At 43.4% G+C, this 6540-nt stretch overlaps 1 protein-coding gene across 6 annotated transcripts in view; it reads left to right on the top strand.

Annotated features, from left to right (window-relative positions):
* The window catches only part of CLCN5 (chloride voltage-gated channel 5), a 163233-nt gene extending 160351 nt beyond the window's left edge, over positions 1-2882 (top strand). For 5 of the 6 annotated variants that reach the window (XM_037733358.1, XM_017514208.2, XM_017514210.2 and 2 more), the window contains one exon: positions 1-2881. This exon is cut by the window's left edge and continues 4212 nt beyond it. The gene's annotated coding sequence lies outside the window, so the exon portion shown is untranslated. The other variant, XR_001820542.2, reaches the window with a different exon arrangement.
* The last annotated feature ends 3658 nt before the right edge of the window (positions 2883-6540 follow it).

Genomic DNA, 6540 nt, shown 5'->3' with positions numbered 1-6540 from the left:
TTTTTTTGGAGACAGACTCTCACTCTGTCACCAGACTGAAGTGCAGTGCTGCAGTCTCAGCTCATTGCAACCTCTGCCTCCTGGATTCAAGCAATCCCCTGCCTCAGCCTCCCAAGTAGCTGGGACTACAGGCGCCTGCCACCACACCCGGCTAATTTTTGTATTTTTAGTAGAGACGGGATTTTACCATGTTGGCCAGGATGGTCTTGATCTCCTGACCTCATGATCCGCCCGCCTCGGCCTCCCAAAGTGCTGGGATCACAGGCATGAGCCACTGTGCCCAGCCAAATCTTGATTTTTTTAAGCCACCTCTGGGATTTCCTGGGTTCCCTTTGGATAATAAACTAAGAGTTTATTCTCCAGGCCATGGAAAAAGCCCTGCTAAGAAAATATTTGAGTGGTGCAAGATGATGGAAGGAAAACCATCCCACACCCCTATAACATATATTCTGGCATTTATAAACTGCTTGATCATGTGCCTCAAGGGCAGAAAAAGTTAAGTAATCCTCCAAAGACCAGATTTTCTAAGCAAATGAGTGGTTCAAAGCAATGTTTGTCTCAAGGGTAGTCTAGTTTCATGGATAGGGCCGACCCAAGACATCTGCTCATGAAGAAATGTGGCATCTGTTGCCATTTCCCAAACTCTATGGTTTAGCTAGTCTTGAATTTTGATAGCAATTTTTTAAAAATGTGTATTTTTGCCTCCTAGTATGTCCTTATTATATATTGAAAGAAAAAGTGAGAGTTCCTCAGATCAGAGCTCAGGAGCTGTGTCAATTTGAAGTTCAACCAGTGTAGTGGTCCTGGGGTGATCACTGACTTTGGTTTGTTTCAAATTTCAGTTGCTTGCTCCAAGAAGAGAAGTTCTGAGAACAATGGGTGTTAGCAACTTGAAGTTACTCCCCAAATGTTTACTGGCCATATTCTCATTTCTAAACATCTGGAGCTGGGTAAAGGTTTGAATAGATGTAGAGAACAAAATTGCTTTTTCTATGGTGTAGTCTAATTTTGACAAATCACCCAAGAAAGAAAGTATCTGACGGTTTGCATTTCTTGGATGGGACCTATCAGGTCACCCAGCCCAATCTTGCAGTCATAAATTCCTACCTCTTAGTTCCTGCCAAAAGGCCTTCAGCCTCTGTGTGTACACTCATTGAATGAATGCTTTGCCTAAAGTTTGGGCTTTTGAAGAAAACAGCATGTGATAATATAAAAATATGAGAGTTAAAAGAAAAAAAGATCTCTGCCTCTCCTACCTCTCCCTTGTCCCAACCTGCTCTCTGCCTCGTTCTCTTTCCCTCTCCCCACCATGCCCTGAATTCACATTTCTCTTTGTTTTTTTACAGGCATGTTGTTTTGAATGTGGACTTTGGGGGAGGGAGAGGATTGTTCTGAGACCAGAAAATGGAAGATACTTCTGAGTTGATGGGACCAACAGGGCTTTGCTTCTCTGTGAGGGCCAAAGCCGTTGATACTTGTCAGGGGTGTTGAGGGCTTTAGCATCTCAAGGCAGACATATGAAGTATTTACTGCTAAACCGTATTATCTACTGGTCCAAATCTGTTGGAATTCAGGAGCAGTCTAAGATTTGCTGAGTGAAATGCCATCTGGCAAAATCAAGAAGAGGGTATGGCCTGAGAGGGGAATGTTCAGCCTCACTATCACATTAAGGGTACCTCAAAATACATGGTCCTTCCAGTGTGTTCCTTTTCCTTCCTCCATTTCACTTTGTCCCCTCTTCTTCCTTTCTCTCCCATTGTCCTGCCTTTTTAGCACTCAGCTTTTTATATACGTATGTATTTACTTTTTTATTATATATTTGGTCCTTTAGGACTATGTGATGATTAAGAATTTATTCCATTCAAGATTTTAAAATGATGTGTTTCATATTTTGTTCTCTCAAACTGTCTTTTGAAGCTATGCTGCTAACCAGGTACAGGCCAGAAAGGAGGTGGCCCTGTCAATACCTTGGTCATGTGAGCTAAGGGGGACAGTGATGTCACGTGGGCGAGACTCTTCTTCATTTGACCAAGGCCAGCCTCCTGCTGTTGCCTCTGCCCATTCATTTCTGACTGTGGGAAAACTACCACCCATTGGGTGAGCCAATGAGACCAGGAAGATCAGAGGGGCCGGGTTCCAGCCCATGGGCCACTATTTCAATCTCTCTGTAGTAAACTCATTTGTAGGGCTGGCTCCAACTGCAGTAGCCAAAGAAAACCTATCTGACTCGACATTTTAATGCCTGAGAGTTGGCGAAAGTTCAGCAGTAACTAGGCATCCAGAAAGTAGCTTCACCCAAAGCTAACAGAGCCCAAGTTTCCACAGGAAGTTTGGTGCTGAGCTGTCCAGAGCAGTTATGTATCTGAGTGTTGCCAGCCCTTAGCCATGCTTTCTTAGCTTTATTCTTGCCTGTTCCTAGGCATAGCCTGAACCAGAGCTATGGCTCACTGCTCACTTTATTCTACTCCCTAGTCATGCGGAACAACATAGTCTAAAAAGGAGGATGTGGACTGGGGAGATGGGAGACCTGGTTTGTATTCCCTATGCTTCTACTAACTAGCCTCGAGATCTTAACCGCTCTGTGCCTCAGTGTTCCCATCTGCAAATGGGGATAGTGTTAATTGCCCTACCTACCTCACAGGGTTGTTGTGAGGATAAACTGAGACAATGAATTAAAAGAACTTTGACAAGTAAGTGCTATGCAAATTGTAAGAAATGGAAACAATCATGTTAAAGGCAATGGGATGGACATTGGCAGAAGGGTCAATGGATCATCCAGCCCTTTCTCTGTGTGGCTTAAACCCAGGTCGCCATTGCTTTATACATTTTCACTTAGCACAGATTTGTAATTATGCATGTAATAAAGCACAGCCTTATCCACCCTGGTGTCGTGTTTCTAAAGACCCTAAACTTGGTAGCTATTGATTTCTCGTCAGAAAACCACAGAGGCAGAGTGGAAGGCTCAGTGGACAGTAGCATAAAACATAACCGCAAACCCCTACTGGCATGCCCACTGCTTAAAAAGATTTATTAAATACTTATTTTCACATTTACAGACTCAGTAAGGAGGCAAAGGAGAGGCAGCTTGCATTTTTGGAGATGTTCCAGATACCCAGATACCTCATTCATTATGGCCACTAAAATGTTCCTGTCTCATACATTGGTGATACTTTCCTGATGATGTGAAAATTAGTTGGGAGCTGTATTTTTCTCTTTCTTTGAGCTCTTAATGATGTAAGGTCATGGGCTTTGACAGGCCTCTTGCCTACAGCTACTTTGTACAAGGAGGAGGATATCCAAACAGTCCTCCCATGAATATTAGGATTCTTAGTATCCTCTTTATGGTGTATTGGGATTAAAATGTCTTCTGTGAGAAACCCCTGAAGTTACCCTGTAGATTAAAGTGGGGTGATGTATGGGGAGGTTGTTGTATCTGCAGACATTTTCATGCCTTGCTGGAACATGGAAAGCTACACTTTGAAATATAGCCTCCCTATTTCTCACTATTTTTACTGTGCTGTGACTCCCCCACTCCCTCCCACTCTGTTAGCCAGAGAGTACTAAGAAAACAGTGTATTGTGTGTCCAAGTTTTACTTTAAGAATTTCCCTAGTTGGCCGGGTGTGGTGGCTCATGCCTGTAATCCCAACACTTTGGGAGGCCAAGGCGGGCAGAGATCACACCACTGCACACCAGCCTGGCAACACAGCGAGACTGTCTCAAAAAAAAAAAAAAAAGAAAGAAAATTTCCCTAGTTGACATTTGATCACATCTGCACTGGTGTTGACTTTATTTCTTGTTACTACTGAGAACATTAATGCCTTTGGCCTAGTTGGTATCATTTCAGGAAGGACACCCCTATGTGAAAATAACTCCCTCACAAGCCTAAAATCCATGAAATTTTAGTTCTTGATGTTATTTATCATTTTACTGTGCCCCTTCCATACTACTGTCATCCCTGCCTCTAATCTCTAGACCTTTTAAGAAATACCAATGCATCTGTTACCAGCTGTCAACAACTTGCTGTGAATCAGAGTGTCATGTCTAGTCATTATAGAGCTCAAATAAAAGTTGCTTTGATGGAGTATAAGGTACAGACCCATCCATCATCTCTTACAGGAGCAGCCCAGAGAAAAACCTGGAAATAACCACCAGATGTCAGTGCAATCATTAAGATACTGATGTGGCTGAGGGGTAGGCAGGGCAGAAAGCATTAATTCATACATGTGCTGGGAATGCAAAATTTCGTCACATGGGTATTTCTTCCTTTATCAGACATTCTCTTAATGTACGTAGTACACTTTATGCTTTTCTTATCATTTTTAAATAAATCACAAGGCAAACCCTGCTCATAAGGAGCTTACTGTCCTGGTATCTGAAAGTTGTAGTTTCTTTTTCAAAGCAATGTCCCAGGTGAAAACAATGAGGAAAGAAGGGCTCTAATTCCTCCCTCAGTAGGGGTGGCCATATCATTTGCTGTATGACTAGGGCACTTCTGACAGTGGGAGGGACAACAGGTGTAAACTAGGACTCTCCCAGGACAACAAAGAAGCACGGTGGCTCTGTTCCTCGAATCTTCAGCTCCTGTCCTTTGGATTGTAGCTCCAGGCCTCGCGAGCTCCTTCCCTAGCACCTCATGCTCTGCCCTCCCCTTGAGCTACCAAGGACCCGCCCCTGGACTCTCTTTCCTCCCTCATAATAAGCACTCTCAACTGCTACTGGGATGTGGGATAAGAGAAATGGTCAAACAACTTCAAGTAAAAAATTTGTATTCTCAAAAACAAAATAGAGCTCTGAGAAGAGAGCAACATTCAGGGTAAGAGAAAAGCACTTTGGGGTTCACTGGGGCCTCCTCAAGCTGCCATGTTGAGGATGTTCCATACCTATATGTTGCTCACTGCTAGTGTCTCTAAATCAACCATTTGAGGATCTCCACTCCAGAGGCTGCAGGTAGAGGACAGGGTAGAGAAGATGGAAAAAGCATAGGATTTGGAGCCAGAGGACCTGTACTCAAGGTTTACCACTTTGAGGAATTGGCTACCTTTTACTATTTTTTTTTTTTTTTTTTTTTTTTTTTTTTTTTTTTTTTTTTTTTTTTTTTTTTTTTTTTTTTTTTTTTTTTTTTTTTTTTTAGTAACAGAGTCTTATTATGGTGCCCAGGCTGGTCTACAAACTCCTGGATTCAAGCAATCCTCCCATCTCGGCCTCCCAAAGTGCTGGGATTACAGGCATGAACCACGTCCCCAGCTACCTTCCTTGATCAAACAAAACTCAGGATTTCTATGTTTGGCCTTGGATGAACAGTCTCCTTGAAAATGGGCTTCTGCATCTCACAGTATGACCTTGTGTTCCACAAGATTCTCCTTGCCTTGCAGGCAGTTTTTCTAGTTACCTCACTAGCCTAGGGGTGGTGATCATCCCCATTTTAATATTCTGGCTCAAGTGTGACTCCAGAGCCCAGCTGAGCTGAAGGTAGAACTTTTCATCTAAAAGCTTGGGGAAAATGAGACAGCCATCGTGACATGCCTTGAAATCAGCCCAGCTCACCTACAGTGGTGGCTCCCAAACCTGAATGGGTGTTAAAAAGAGATTCCTGAACAGTTTGTCCCTCGACCTTGAGCTAGTATTTGGAAAACCCTGGAGGAGCATTCCAGGCTTCATCTCACCCTGGAGTCTTATCAGTCTGAGATGGTGTGTGATCACCATTTCAGCACCTGCCACCACCTGAGAGAACTCTGTCCTTCTGCTTTTTCATTATTGTATCCCAAGCACCAAGTTTAGTGCCTAGCACAGCATAGGACCTCAGAGAATACAGTGCTTGCTGAACGCTGGCTGGTGGTGCAAAGCTGGACTGCTTAGTTCCTGTTTCCTGCCTGGAGATACGTCTCTTAGCTGGACATATACCACCTTCTGGGCACACCATACTTAGCCACAGGGGGTTCTGGTTCTTATATTTTATATTACAAGTCACAACCTGATTATCACCATCAAAGTACAACCCTGTGTAGGTGATGAAGGGCATGTTTATTTCAGGCTCTTTTACTTCTTCACCAAGTGATTTTAGGCACATGACTTGACCTTTCTGGACCTCAGTAACCACATCTGCAAATTAAGAATGAATATAAAACCTGCCTCATTGGACCATTAAGATGATAAATTGAAAGTAGGTACTCACTGGGCTTTACAAATTGGCTATATGAACATCATTATTATTCATTTGATCCTAAGGGCTAAAAGTGCTAATGTATGAGGAATCGTCACTTCATTCAACCAATATTTAATGAGCTCCTACTTGGTGCCACGTTGTATACTAAGTGCTGGGGATACTATAAAAGGAAAAAACAGACCAATTCCCTGGATGACAGTCCAAAATAGTCCAACAGTCTTTTTTGTTGTTGAGACAGGGTCTTGCGCTCTTGCCCAGGCTGGAGGGCAGTGGCTGATCATAGCGCGCTGCAACCTCAACCTCCTGGGCTCAAGCAGTCCACCCACCTCAGCCTTCCAAGTAGCTGGCAGTACAGGCATGCCCCACCACACCCAG

The sequence above is a fragment of the Cebus imitator genome, unplaced genomic scaffold (assembly GCF_001604975.1).
Source record: "Cebus imitator isolate Cc_AM_T3 unplaced genomic scaffold, Cebus_imitator-1.0 Scaffold520, whole genome shotgun sequence".
In the NCBI taxonomy this organism is placed as follows: Eukaryota; Metazoa; Chordata; class Mammalia; order Primates; family Cebidae; genus Cebus; species Cebus imitator.
The sequence above is the reverse complement of the archived record's forward strand: the minus strand, read 5'-3'. Positions and strand labels throughout refer to the sequence as shown.